Source organism: Chrysemys picta, unplaced genomic scaffold, assembly GCF_011386835.1.
Source record: "Chrysemys picta bellii isolate R12L10 unplaced genomic scaffold, ASM1138683v2 scaf165, whole genome shotgun sequence".
In the NCBI taxonomy this organism is placed as follows: domain Eukaryota; kingdom Metazoa; phylum Chordata; order Testudines; family Emydidae; genus Chrysemys; species Chrysemys picta.
In genome coordinates this window covers 57,231-72,368 of record NW_027052872.1, presented here as the reverse complement: position 1 = coordinate 72,368, position 15,138 = coordinate 57,231, and the positions used below count along the sequence as shown (strand labels likewise).

The following is a 15,138-nucleotide window of genomic DNA, read 5'->3' as shown; positions in this document are numbered from 1 at the left end:
GTATTTATTAATACTTTTGTACAGTAATACTTTAGTGAAATTTGTGTAAAAGACATTGTTTTCTATAATTTCAATCCTAGTCCTCACGTGTTAAATATTTTATTTACTGTATAAAGTAAGATAAGTTTAAAATTGAAAAATAGGTCTATACGTATAAAAATTATAATAAATGTGAAATAACTCAAACTCAAAAACTTTATCTGGGAATTTTTCACCAGATTTGGGAAATTTTTAGTGCTAGGTTGGGAAAAGTTGGCATCACGATATAGAAGCACTGCCTCTACTTCGCTCCTCCCTCTCCCTCCATCCTGTGCGGGGGGGTTATGGGGGCTCCTGAGGGGTCACGTTGGGGGGCTGTGAGGGGGCTATGGGGGCTCAGAGGGGGGTTATGGTAGACTCAGGGGCAGGGACTGGGACAGGGGAATTTGCGATTTCAGGATCTTTGCGAGTTAAGCGGTGAGTAGCCAGGAAAACTGGCTGCTGGTGAAAGTGAAGAAGCTGCACTAACATTCTTGACCACCAGGGGGTGGTGTGGCACTGCAGGCGGCTGGGGAGTCCAGGCCTGCCAGCACAGGGCTGTTCCTGGGGGTGGTGTGCACTGGTCAGACTGGGAGGTGATAGTGATGCCGGTTATTGGTCACTGCAGGGAGTCAAAGCAGGGAGGAAGCAGAGCCTCTTCCACAATCCTTGTAGTGGGAAGCCGGGGGGGGGGGGGGGTCTAGTGGGATAGAGCAGAGGGATGGGGGGCCTGGGAGTCAGGACTCCTGGGTTCTCTCTCCGGCTCTGTGAGGGGAGTGGGGTGTAGGGCACAGAACAAGGGTGACTGGGACTCTTCCATTGTGTTACCGGAATGACCATTGAGAGGGGTTATCTCAAACAAATGTCTTAAGCTCTCTGTACTTGCAGTCAGTGGCCTTGAGAGACGGGCCCTCACTTTGCAGTCAGTGCTGGCCCACTGCACCAGTGTGCTGCAGGGGGTGGGGCGGGTGGGGTAGGGGCTCCAATGCACCAGTATGGTGCTAGGGGATGCTGTGCTACATGGGCTGGGTGGGGACTCTCCCCTGGCAGTCAGGACTGGCTCCAATGCCCCAGAGTGGTGCTAGGGGGCGCTGTGCTGCAGGGAGTGGGGTCGGGCACAGCCACACAGGGAATAGGTGACAAGCACGTGGCACATGAGAATAAAGACACAAACTCCATTTCTAGACAGACACTTTATTGGGGCTGAGCAGGAGGGTTAGCGTCCGCCCTCCCCAAATCCAGTCACTCGGTGCCAGGTGATTTCGGCCCCAGGCTGGCTTGGATCTGCTCCCAGGTAGGGCTGGGGAGTGTCGTGGCGCCCACAGGGTGAAGGGCAAAGGGGGTCATGAGGAGCAGCAGAACCCAAAGCCACCGTTCCCAGGACAGCAGTTATAGCAGAAGCGACAAACGAAATCCTGAGCCTTCTGGAAGAGACAGAGAAACTAGAGTGAGGCCTGCCCTTATCTGACCCCCGACTACCTTCTCCCAAGCCGCTTTCCCCTCCCAGAGCTGGGGATGCAACCCAGGAGTCCTGGCTCCCAGCTCACCTGAACTAACCACTAGACCACACTCTCCTCCTAGATTTTTCCCAAACTATTATTCCCATGTGGTGTTGGAGGCACTTTTTGATCTGGGAGGGGAGTGGGGTCTAGTGGTTAGATCAGGGGCTGGGTGGAGCAGAGGAAGGACAAGGCTGGGAATCAGGATTCCTGGGTTCTATTCCTGACTCCCAGCAATGCGTGAGCACTAAAGGGTTATGTTCTCTGCTGGGTGTCAGAGTTCATGGACCGACCAACGCTGCCCTTTGCTGGGCAGGAGAGATGCTTATTGGTGGGATATTACTGAAATTAACCCATACGATAGTGTCGGTGTTAAACAGTGGAATTCATTGCCACAGGATATGTTGGGGTTAACCCATGGGACTCCCTGCCACAGGGTTTCCTGGGGTTAGCCTTTTGTACTCCCTATAACTGGATATTAATTCAGTCAATGTAGGGGACATTTTAGACATAAATCTATTGAACTTCCTGCCACGGGATATTATTGGGGTTGGCCCATGGCACCCAGCATACCCCCCTCACCCCCATCAGTCCCAGCAGTAACACAAGTGAAGCCATCTCCTGCTACTCACCGCTTCTCTCTTCACCATCACCTTGGACTCGCCTCAGCCTTCCAGTGCTGGGACTCCAGGCCCTGTCAGAGCGGGAGAGCAGGGAGTCACTTGTGCCCAACATGTTTGTTTGACCAGCAGTCGCGGCTCCGGAGGGATCACGGGGAATCTAACACCCGTCTCTAAAGCACGTCCTGAGCGGACTGCTGGGCTCTGTCCCCAGCTCTGGCAGGGGAGTGGGGTCTAGTGCTCAGAGCAGGGGCGCTGGAAGTCAGGACACCTGGGGTGTATCCCGGCTCTGGGAGGAGAGGGAAATCCACTGCATTAGAGCAGTGGTGGGTGGGTGGGGGGTCTGAGAGACAGGACTGCTGAATTTCATTCCAAGCTCTGCTGTTGCCTTACTGTGTGACCAGGAGAAACTCACTTCCCCGGGCAGTGCCTCAGTTTCCCCTCCCACCCATTACTGCATCGGAATCTCTTTGGGGCAGGGTCAGCCTTTTGCTGTGTGTCTGGGCAGCGCCTGGCATAACAGGAATGGAACAGGATCCGCCCCTCACCCCAGCCAGGGACGCTCCGCGGATTCCCTCAGCGCAAAGGAGGGACATGAACAGGAGCAGGACAGCCAGCATCTGGACTCTCATCTTCTCTCAGGGTTCGGTCTTTTCTGCAATCAGCCGAGTGGAGCTGGGAGGTACAGGGGCCTGTATTTATTCACTAGCTCAGAGCCATCCTAGCGAGTCAGTGATTGGCAGGGGAGGAGAGATTCCAGTAAGGACCGGGCTGGATGAACAGCTGTTTCCCTACGATCCACGTCCTTATGGGAAAAGACTCTTGTGGTTACAAAATATGGGACGTTTTTACCAAAATGCTTCCGTCTCTAACCAGGTGACAAAACCCTCTGCAAGTCAGTCCTGATTCTCAGCCCCCTGCTCTGACCTGCTCGAACCCCCAAAGTGGGGTAGAACGAGGGTTGCCAATTTTGGTTGAATGTATTCCTGGAGGTTTCATCACATGACATAATCTTTCATTAAAGCTTAATCTTCAATTCCAGGAGACATCTTGGAGGGTTGGGATCCCTAGAGAACCCAGGAGTACTGGCTCCCAGCCCCACCTTCTCTGAACCATTACACCCCCTTTCCCTCCCAGACCTTGTGCTGGAACCAAGATGACTTGACTCCAATTCCCTTTAACATCCTTTCACACCACTCCACAGTCTGGCTGTCTTGTTTGGAGGACACAGGGCAATATTTTCAGACTTTGGCCAGAGATTTTCACTGACTCCATGTTTAGCTGGATCAGCTTGGAAAAGATTCCCGGAGGTGCTGCTCTCCCAGACTCCAGTGCTGTGGGGACTTGTCATTAATTATATTACAGAGGTGCCCGGATAGACCCCAACAGATCAGGGTCCCATTGGGCAGGGCGCTGCCCAGACATAGTCCCTGTCCCAGCTGAGGAAACATTTTGAAACAAACAAATTCACTTCATTTCAGGTCATTCCAAAATTTCTTTTTGAAATGTCGGTTGGACTTGGGTTTTCTCTTGTCTGTATTTTTTCTATTTGTTTTATCTCACCTCTGTCAGCTATTTCAGAACATGTCAGTAGCCACGGGGCACAATATGCACTAGACTCCGAGATTCCAAGGCAGAAGGGACCATCGTGATCATCTCTTCTGACCTCATGTGTCACACGGGCCTGAGAACGGCCCCCAAATAATCCCGAGAGTTGTTTTTCTTAGAAAGACGTCCCCTCTCCAACCCCCTTGGTAAGATATTCCAGTGATTCATTATTCTCACTATTAAAACTCGGCCCCTTTCCCATCTGAATGTATCTAGCTTCATCTTCCAGCCATTGCATCATGTTACAGCTTGTCTGAGAGATTGAAGAGCTTGTTATCAAACATCTAACTCTTCCAAGACTCCCTGCAGGCTACAACAGGTGCTTATAAACAACTCCTGGCATGTCACCATGGGACAGAGCAGAGAACAGGACGGATTCTATTCTGAGAACACAACACAGTAGCTGAAATCGTCCATTCGTTTTATTTGATTTTGTTCCTAAATTCCTTCAGGGAAGCTGCTGCTCGGCGCAGATCGGACACCCGGCCTTTCCTGTCGCTCGCAGCGGCCGCATTCTGTTCTCAGGCGCTAGCTCGCTCCGCGCTTGGGTGGGGATGGCTCTCGAGCGGGGAACCACCCCCCTGCCCGGAGTGTCTCCTGCTCAAGTTGCAGTGAACCAGTGGGGTATAGAGATATACCTATCTCATAGAGCTGGAAGGGACCATGAAAGGTCATTGAGTCCAGCCCCCTCCCTTCACTAGCAGGACCAAGTACTGATTTTGTCCCAGACCCATAAGTGGCCCCCTCAAGGACTGAACTCACAACCCTGGGTTTAGCAGGCCAATGCTCAAACCACTGAGCTATCCCCCCCCCTAATTTGACACAGATTCCCCATGACATGGAAATTCCCAGTTTCAAACAGGGCTCGGATCCTGTTGGGTCTGCAGAGCAAATGCCGCTCAGCCACCGGGGAGTGTAGTCTAGGTCCCAGTTCGAGTGGCCAACCGCGAGATCCCAGGGCTGAGCTAGCAGGGGGCTGCGGGTCGGGAGTGAGGGGCTCCGGCAGAGCTGGTGGGGGCGGGGACTGTAGAGGAGCCCATGTCGAATGTCTCTAGCTCGCAGGCTATCAGAGACCTAAGCTAATAAAGCGGAGCTGCGGGTGCTGGATTTACACCCTGACAGGATCTGATCAGCCCCCGCCGCAGACAGCACAGCAGGGCAGGGGCGTGTGGGCTCGGCAGCACAAACCAGGGTCCTGCCTTAGAGGGGGACGTGCAGGCCCCCAGCTCTGCGGCTCTTCCAGGCACTGAAAATCCCTCTGATACCAGAGGGTTCACGCTGCGAATAGGGCTTGCCCTGCTCTTTTTTGGCCAGCAACCACAAGGGGTCCTGAATCCAGGGGTAGAGAACCCAGGAGTCCTGACTCCCAGCCCCACCCCCACTAGATCCCACTCCCTCCCAGAGCTGGGGCTAGGCCAAACTCTCAGCCCCTCCCCAACACCCAATGTGTGGCATTCCCAGATTTGCAGCCCCAGAGCCAGGATTTCGGCCTGTTACTGGAACATGCCTGGTTAACGATTAACCCCTGAACCCGCCTGGGAGCCAGGCATGGGCCAGGGGGCTGGATCCTTGCTCTCTGCCCCTCACCCGCTCCCCGCAGGGTGTCAGAGAAGTGGGGCCACCTGGCCTTTGAATTTAGGGGTGTCTGGGGATCGGGGACATTTTTAATCCAAAGCTAAAGGGGTGAATTCCGCCCCCCCCCCCCCCGCCATCTATGCTGGCTGTGGAATGGGGAGCAGGCTGTGATATCACTTCTGTACATGGCATTAGTCAGAGTCATGTGATGAAATCTCCAGGAATATGTCCAACCAAAACTGGCAACCCTCGTTCTACCCCACTTTGGGGGGTCGAGCAGGTCAGAGCAGGGGGCTGAGAATCAGGACTGACTGGCAGAGGGTGTTGTCACCTGGTTAGAGACGGAAGCATTTTGGTAAAAAAGTCCCATATTTTGAAATCACAAGAGTCTTTTCCTATAAGGATGTGGATTGTAGGTAAACAGCTGTTCATCCAGCCCCGTCCTTACTGGAATCTCTCCTCCCCTGCCAATCACTGACTCCACTGGCCAGGAGGGCTTTGAGCTAGTGAATAAATACAGGCCCCTGTAGCTCTCAGCTCCACTCGGTTGCGCAGAGAAGACCCAACCCCAAGAGAAGATGAGAGTCCAGATGCTGGCTGTCCTGCTCCTGTTCGTGTCCCTCCTTTGTGCCGAGGGAATCCGCGGAGCATCCCTGGCTGGGGTGAGTGGGGTACCCTGTTCCATTCCTGGTGTGCCAGGCCCTGCTCAGACACACAGCAAGAGGCTGACCTTGCCCCAAAGAGATTCCGATGCAGTAAAGGGTGGGAGGGGAAACTGAGGCTCTGCCTGGGGAAGTGAGTTTCTCCTGGTCACACAGCAAATCAGCAACAGAGCTAGGAATGGAATTCAGCAGTCCTGCCTCTCAGACCCCCCCTCCCATCCCACTCTCCCTCTGCTGCTCTAATGCAGTGGATTTCCCTCCCCTCCCAATGCAGGGGATACACCCCAGGAGTCCTGACTTCCAGCGCCCCTGCTCTGAGCACTAGACCCCGCTCCCCTGCCAGAGCTGGGGACAGAGCCCAGCAGTCCGCTCAGGACGTGCTTTAGAGACAGGCGTTAGATTCCCCATGATCCCACCGAAGTCATGACTGCTGGTCAAAAAAACACGTTGGGCACTAGTGACTCCCTGCTCTCCCGCTCTGACAGGGCTCGGAGTCCCAGCACTCGGAGGAAGGCCGAGGCGAGTCCAAGGTGATGGTGAAGAGAGAAGCGGTGAGTAGTGGGAGGTGGCTTCACTTGGGTTACTGCTGGGACTGATGCGGGGAGGGGAGGGGTATGCTGGATGCCATGGGCTAACTCCAATAAAATACTGTGATAGGTGGTTTGACAGATTTATGTCTAAAATATCCCCTACGTTGACTGAATTAATATCCAGTGGTAGAGAGTCCCATAGGCTAACCAAAGGAAACCCTGTGGTAGGGAGTCCCATGGGTTAGCCCCAACATATCCTGTGGCAATGAGTTCCACAGTTTAACACCAATACTATTGCATGGGTTAACCCCAATAATATCTCATGGCAGATTCCTACCAACAAGCATGTCTCCTGCCCAGCAGAGGGCAGCGTTGTTCAGTCTGTGAACTCTGACATCCTGCAGAGAACATAACCCTTTAGTACTCACTTATTGCTGGGAGTCAAGAATAGAATCCAGGAGTCCTGATTCCCAGCCTTGTCCTTCCTCTGCTCCTTCCAGCCCCTGATCTAACCACTAGACCCCACTCCCCTCCCAGAAGCCTTTAAAAATTTAAATTCTTCTACAGGGATCAAAAAGTGTCTCTAACACCACATGGGAGTAACAGGTTGGGGAAAAGCTGGGAGGGGACTGGGAGTCAGCACTCCTGGGTTGTGTCCCCTGTTCTGGGACGGGAGCGGAATCTCGTGGTTAGCGTAGAGGGGCTGGGAGCTAGGACTCCTGGCTTGTGTCCTCAGTTCTGGGAGGGGAGTGGGGCCTGGTGATTAGTGCAGGGAGGCTGGGAGCCAGGACTCCTGGGTTGTGTCCCCGGCTCTGGGAGGGGAAAGCGGCTTGGGAGAATGTAGTCGGGGGGGGGGGGTTGGTTAAGGGCAGGTCTCACTCTAGTCTCTCCATCTCTTCCTGAAGGCTCAGAGTTTCGCTGGCTGTCGCTTCTGCTGTAACTGCTGTAGGATGAGCGGCTGTGGGTTCTGCTGTGACTTCTGACCCCCTTTGCTCGCCACCCTGTGGGCACCGTGAGGCTCCCCAGCCCTTCCTGGGAGCAGATCGAAGCCAGCCTGGGGCTGAATTTGCCTGGGTTCAGGGGGACGCTAACCCTCCTGCTCAGCCCCAATAAAGTGTCTGCCTAGATGTGGAGTTTGTGTCTTTATTCTCACATGCCATATGCTTGTCACCATTCCCTGTGGGGCTGTGCCCGACCCTGCTCCCTGCAGCACAGCACCGCCTAGTGCCACCCTGGGACATCGGGGCCATATAAAAATGGGACATCTGGTCACCCTAGAGAGAACTCAGAGTTTGATTTAAGGCTACTAACTTTATAGATTTTGACATGTGACGTTGACGCCTTGTGTTTTAACAGCCCGGAAGCTGTCGCTGGCTGATTCAACGTCTACTGTCAATAAAAAAATATTTTCTGACCCTCCCAGAACTTCCCACAACTGTGAACATTTCAACCAATAAAAATTGGGGGGGCGAAATGGTTAAACTTAAACATTATGATCTGTTGCTATTATATTAGAAAAGAAATGCTGCCGGGCCACATAGAGAGCTAGATGAGCCTGTAAGAGGCTCGATCAACAGATGTGAGTCTTCTAGCTCAGGCAGCCGACACTCCTGCTCCGAGACTCAGCAGTCCCCTGTTGGATTCTTGCTGATAACCCACCCAGGGACATGGCATTACAAGGCTCCCTGTATTCACTCTGGAAAGAGAGCGTCCACATGGTGGATTATACCAGTAGAACTATATTGGTTTAAATTCACACTTTAGCTTATAGTGGGAAAACTTCCCAGTGTAGACAAGGCCTTAAACTGTAAGATTTTGGGGGCAGGGGCCATCACTTATGTGGATGGGTCCTGAACCAGGAGTGGGCCCCTGTCCAGGCTATTCTCATACCACTGCTAATAAAACCAGCAGGATTCATCTTGGAGAAAGCCACAACATTGTTTACAAGGATTTTATGGCCTGTCTAGCAGTTTGTTCCTTTATCCCTGTCTGACGCATGTAGAGAGGTTTATGAGTCTGTCATTAGCTGTGAACTAACAGGCCATGGATGCTGTATGTGTTATTATTGCCGGCACAGAGGCCCGAGGACAGCAACAGTGGGGTTCGTTGCCCGGTGTGCTTCGCATCAATAAACATACCGGGCTGGAGAAACAATCAAAGTTTATTTGAGATCTCAAAGTGGTGCAAGGAGACAGGCAAGTCTCAAATCAAGCACACCAGCAAAAACAGTTTCTCTATTCTTATACATTTTACAACTAAGCCCCCGCTTTCTCCCCCTCTCTACCACCCCCCCCCCCCCACTCCCCACCCCTCTCTACCAAAGGCATGTTTATACATTTAAGCAATTAAATCATTCTAGGGCTATAAATCTAGCTTGTTAGTAACACTCCTCTAAACAGTTATTTGGTCCTGTTTACCCTTAGTTTATTACCCCTTCTCCAGCTAGAAACATGCAAACCTCATCATTATCGCTTGGTACCTGTATGAGCAGGGTCATAATTGCTAACTGGCTGTTTTCACATTCCAATTTCTGTCCTTGGCTTTTGAGGTCAATTAGAGTTAAACATGGAAGGACAGAGTTTAAACATGGAAGAACTTTGGTTCACATAGGCCTAATGATGTCAACATTATGAAACCTCGTGGGCTGCACAGATCCTGGAGTAAATTAGGAGGGCTGCTCCCCAAAATCTCTCCTCTCCCTCCTATTATGCTGATGCCCCATCCCGTCAATAAGAGGGCTTCCAAGAATGTCCTGTATTCCACCAGGGAGAGGGGTAGTTACAGAGACACTGACACCCTGCGAGCTGGGAGGAGCTAGATGTGAAATCCCCGCATTAGGCATTTTTTGCACCTTATTATATGGCTTATTAGCTGGCATCTTGGTTACTGGATATAAGGACCTTCCTGAGAAATACCAGGTAATAAAGGGCTTTTAAATCTAGCAGAGTAAGAACCAACCGCTAGAAGTTAAAGCCAGGCAAATTCAAATAAGAAATAAGGCCCACATTTTTAACAGTGATGGTGATTAACCATTGGAAGAATCTCCCCAGGGACGTGGTAGATTCTCTCACTCCTGATGTCTTCAAATCCAGGCTTGATGCCTTAGTCAAACTCAAGTAGTGGGCTCAGTAGCGGGGACACTGTGTGAATTTCTCTGGCCTGCGTTATCCTGGAGGTCAGACTAGATGATCATAATGGTAACCTTAACATCTAGGACTCTATGAAAAGTGCTCTGGACTTCACACTTGTTTTCTTTTCCCTTCCAGCCCTAGAGGTTCAAACAGCAGGATGATCACTGAAATGTCAGCTGGGAACCAGGCTCTGATGATAAGAAGGAAGATCCATCTTCCACACTCTGATCTCGTAAATCAAATGCTAACCGCAAATTGTGTAGTAACAACTGCTGTGGGGGGCTGGGGCAGGAATGATGTTAATAATATATGGATATAACTATCTCATGGAATTGGAAGGGACCCTGAAAGGTCATTGAGTCCAGCCCCCACCTTCACTAACAGGACCAAGTACTGATTTGGCCCCAGCTCCCTAAGTGGCCCCCTCAAGGATTAAACTCACAACCCTGGGTTTAGCAGGCCAATGCTCAAACCACCGAGCTTTCCCTGCCCTCTGAGAGTTGATTTTGCTGCCTTTAATCAGCAAGCAGACAATGGGGACGTTCACTAATGTTTACACCAAGAACAGCAGAAGCTCCACCAGGACTGAAAATAAATCTCACCAGCAAACCATTTCTCTCCTCTCCCTGTTCATTGGTGACAAATTTAATATTTTTCGGTGCATCACAATGGAATGTTGCACCATTTAAGATCGTGCCAATTCCTATTCAAGAGTGGTACGAAGGCTGGTCTGGGCTAAGGCACCGGGACTCAGGACTCCTGCTCTCAGTTGCTGTCTCAGCTACAGAATCTCTGTGTGACCTCATGCAAGTCACTTATCCTCTCAGCCCCCACACGTATAAAAGGGTGACAATAATCCTTACCTGGACTGTTTAGAGTGTGAACTCTTCGGGGGCAAGGACTGTCTCCCTCTGTGTGTGTCTGGGCAGCGCCTGGCACAACTGGGCCCTGATCTCAGCTGAGGCAGTAATTGTCTCTTGCTGTGTGTCCATGCAGCGCCTGGCTGTCACGGAGTGTGGGGGAGTCAGGGCCCTGCACCCCCGCACTTCCTGCAATTCACCATGACTCTCAGCCAGCCAGTAAAGCAGAAGGTTTATTAGACGACAGGAACAAGGTCTAAAACAGAGCTTGTAGGTAGAGAAAACAGGACCCCTCAGTCAGGTCCATCTTAGGGGGTGGGGAGCCCAGATCCAGGTTCTGGGCCTCCCCCTGTCTCCCCAGCCAGCTCCAAACTGACACCCCCTCCAGCATCTCCTCTGCCTTTGTCTCTTTCCTGGGCCAGGAGGCCACCTGATCTCTTTGTTCTCCAACATCTTCAGTTGGCACCTTGCAGGGGAGGGGCTCAGGCCATCAGTTGCCAGCAGACAGGGTATCAGCCATTCTCTGTGCAGACAGCATCACACCTGGCCTCTAGGGCTCTGCAACAATCACACACCTTATCCCACCACCTAGATCCTTAAGAAATGCAAAGGGAAAACTGAGGCACACACACAGTATTCAGAGGAAACATTAAGAACATTCCCACTTAGTCACATCTCTCCCCCCCTTCGAGACCAAACTGAGTGGGGTCACTTTAGCCGGTGACCTGGGAAAGTTAGAACCCACCAACGTTCCCATGGATGCCCCAGCATCTCTCCCATTCCTTGGTGGGAGTTACACCAGGCCCTTCCAGTTTCACGCCCTTCTTTGGGTCGGGTGTGCTCGATGGCAGTCGCAGGCCGCATGTGGGAAGGTTTATGCAGCCCATGCTCTTGTGCCACCCCACAACCACTGGGGTAAAAACTAGGATCGGATCTTCTCCCAGCGCTCCAGTCTGGAGGGCTGCGATTCGGGCTCTCTTGGTTAAGAGCCCCCATCTTGACCTTGGCCACCCTCTGCCCAGGTGTCTCTGTCACCAGTAACTCGGCATCAGCCCCTTTCATTTGATGCAGCCACGTCAGAGGAGAGTGGTCAGTGTACACAGTAAAGCACTGCCCAAATAGGTACGGCCCCAGCTTTTTAAGGGCCTTCCCCATGGCCAGGCATTTCTTCTCTATGGCTGCATAGTTCTGCTCCTGGGGCAGCAGCATCTTGCTCAGGTACCCGATGGGGTGTCTCTCCCCCTTAGCATGGGCCTGCATCAGCACCACGTCCAGCCCTGTGTCTGAGGCATCAGTGAACGCTGTAAAGGGCTTGGCAAAGTCTGGGTTTACCAGATTTATCGGGCCCTGGATTAGAGCCTCCGTCAGCGCACAGAGAGCCCTCTGGTACTGCTCGGTCCAGACCACCTCGTCTGGCTTCTCCTTCTCACATAGCTCATTGATGGGGGCAGCTAAAGTGGGGTACAAAGCCCTGGTAGTACCCCGCCATCCTGATAAAGGCCTGGACCTGCTTCTTAGTCTGGGTAATGGGCCAATCTCTGATCATCTCCACCTTGGCCGGCTCTGGGCTTGGGCAACTGCGCCCCACCTTGTGGCCCAGGTACGACACCTCTGCCATCTCCACCTTACACTTTCCAGCTTTTACTGGCAGTCCTGCCTCCTTGAGGCAGCCCAGCATCCCCTTCACCTGGGACACGTGTTCCTCCCAGATCTGGCTAAAGACACAGATATTGTCAATGTATGCCAGGGCCAAGTTCTCCATCCCCCTCAATAACCGATCCACTCGGGGCTGGGAGGTGGCCGACGCCCCCTTGAGGTCGAAAGGCAGGACCAGGAACTCAAAGAGCCCCAAAGCGGGGGTGAAGGCAGATTTCAACCTGGCATCTGGGCCCACATTTACCTGCCAGTCGCCCTTGGTGAGATCCATAGTACGGAGGTAATGAGCCCCCCACAGCTTGTCTAGAATCTCACCAGGCCTAGGCATGCAGTAAGCATCGGATGATGGCATTAAGCTTCTGATAGTCCCCACAGAACCAGATTGACCCGTCTTTCTTGGGGGCCACCCCCACGTGCGAGGCCAATGGGCTGTTGAACGGCTGCATCACGTCTAAAGCCAGCATATCCTTGACCTCTCTCTCCAGGCTCTGGGCTCTTCTCCAGTGACTCTGAATGGAGGACACTTGATGGAAGGATTGGCTCCCATCTCAGGGAAGAACAGGGCCCACACTCCAAAGGGGTCCCAGCCCAGCCCACTCTTCTCCGCTTCCTGCCCACCGCTCTCTCTCCTGTGGGGGCAGAAGCTGGGTCTTGCCAGATCCTGCAGCAGGGCAGGCTCTGACGGCAGCCAAGCTCTCCCCTCCCCCACCTCTTCCCCAGAGCGTGCCGCGTTCCTGACCCTCCCACTCCTAGTGCTTCCCCTGCCGCTGAACAGCTGATCGCCCGCACGAGGGAGGGGGAGGGCGAGGGGGAGGAGTGGAGCCGCAGTGCGCTTGCTGTTCAGAGGAGGAGGTGTAGAGGAGGCGGGGATGGGGCCTTGGGGAAGGGGCTGGAATTGGAGCATACCCCCTCCAGCCCCCTGCCGTGAGCCACTCAGGGTAGGGAGCTGGGAGCACCCCCACGACCCCAGCCCACACACCCAACCCCCTACCCTGACTCATGCACCCCCTCACATCCCCACCCTGAGCACCAAAAGGGAGCTCCTGCACCACCCCCCAACATTCCCACCTGCAACCCCTCACACCCCCAGCCTTCTGCCCTGACTCCTGCACCCCCCCACACTCAGCTCCTACACCCCCTCTACAGCCCCCACCCCCCTGCCCTGACTCCTGCATCCCCTTCATACCCCCAGCCCTCTGTCCTGACTGATACCAGAGACCTCTGTGTTCCTGGGGAACCAGGGTGCAGTATCCAGCCAGACTCATGAAAGACACCCTCCCCGAGCCTCTGCTTAAACCAAAACCCATCAGAAAAAGAAAACTTGCATAGAGCAATGAAGGGTGTTGGGAGACACACCTAGACCCCTCCTGACAAGGGTGACAAGATGAAGACATGTCCATTAGCATACAGAATGGAGAGCAGAGACAACTCCCCTAGCCTCATCTGCATGAAAGATGGGACAGGAAGACATCTCAATTAGCATACAGAATGGAGAACAGAGAACCACACTGAATTCTGGGACCAGAAAAAGCAGGGAAGCACTGCATCCTGGGAATCTCTGCTCCAGATGCTAATGAACCTATGCCTGCACACACCCAGCTCAGCAGTTATCAGAGCAATTCTAGTAATGAATCCTTAATTGATATCCAAATACTGAAGCAGCCTAGTTGCATTGTGAGCTCCCTGGAAGAAAAACCACCCATAGCCAAGAGTGATCAGCTCCTATTGTCTAGTCTAAAGAAAACCCTTGAGTCATCAGCTTACCTATAAACAAATCTAGTGTTCTCCCTTCAATCATTGTAATTTCTCTACAGAAATCCCTACTCACCCTCTAGTCAGGGTTCTGATGCTTAGATCCACACTATGCATCAGTTCCACTGGAACTTCATCTTCTCCTGACTGATCGTGCTGGGGGCTCTGCCTGTCTCCAGCATTCAGGACCCTCCACTACCACCATCATCGGGGAACCCCGACCAGTTCAAGCCTTGTGGAGTGGGTGAGACCCCCCCCCCTCTTTTTCTCTCGCTCTGTTTTCCTTTCTATCTTAGGTATTAACAATAAATAACTTCTATGGTTAAGTTGGTTGCTTCTCTCTCTCTTGCTGAACTTTACTCATTTGTGTTTTTAGCTTCCCCCATTCACTCTACAGCAATGATTCTTTTACCTAAGCTAAAGATCCCTGCAGCGCCCAAAATACTGTGGGGTTTGCTCATCGAGTAGGTTACTGCCAGTACAATTGTGTTGGGGGAGTGGGGATAGGGACGTGCTGAATTTGGGACGCATAAGGGTAACAGCTTGAAAGTGCTGCTTGACCCAGTCCATGGAGCCCAAGGGCATATAAGGAGAGACAGCTTGAAAGTGCTGCTTCCTCCAGCCCAGTGAGTCCAGAGACATACAAGGGGTCAGCTTGACCGTGCTGATTGACCCGGTCTGCTCAGACTTGCTCTGTTAATGTACGTGTGGGTGTGTGGGTGTTCATCCGGTTCTGGGGTGGGAGTAACCCAGCCCTAGGGACCCTAGGTCCTGCAGGATAGCTCCATTGGGAGGGGACTTGCAGAAGGGAGAAGTAGAGCTCCATATGTAAACACAAGTGACACAAGCAGTACATTGACAGAATTACAGAATCTTTTTATCTACCCAATGGGACTCAGTGCTCAGTCCAGAAGATACCATCAGAGATGCTTAGCTTTGCAGTTCTCAAACTGTGGATTTGTGTCTCCACAGATAACATGCTTGTTAACAGCAAAAATGTTTTAAAATAAATAAATAAATAAATATAGATAGATAGAGAGGTGAGAAATAACAGACCTCAACTCTACTGTCCCTTTGCAAATGTGTGTACACAGAATCAATGCCTTACCTCTCTCTATTAAGTGAAAAGTTTCAAAAAGTTCAATGAACAGAAGATTGTTGGGGGCAGAATAGATCTGGACAAGAAGAAGTCTGGAGATAAATGTGAGAAGCGAGGGACAGATGCTT

The 15,138-nt window shown here is 52.3% G+C and overlaps 1 long non-coding RNA gene across 1 annotated transcript; it reads left to right on the top strand.

Moving 5' to 3' along the window:
- Positions 1–5,684: 5,684 nt before the first annotated feature.
- Positions 5,685–7,639, top strand: LOC135978197 (uncharacterized). Its single transcript, XR_010595608.1, has 3 exons — positions 5,685–5,982; positions 6,468–6,533; positions 7,418–7,639. It is a non-coding gene; the product is annotated as an uncharacterized LOC135978197 (long non-coding RNA).
- The last annotated feature ends 7,499 nt before the right edge of the window (positions 7,640–15,138 follow it).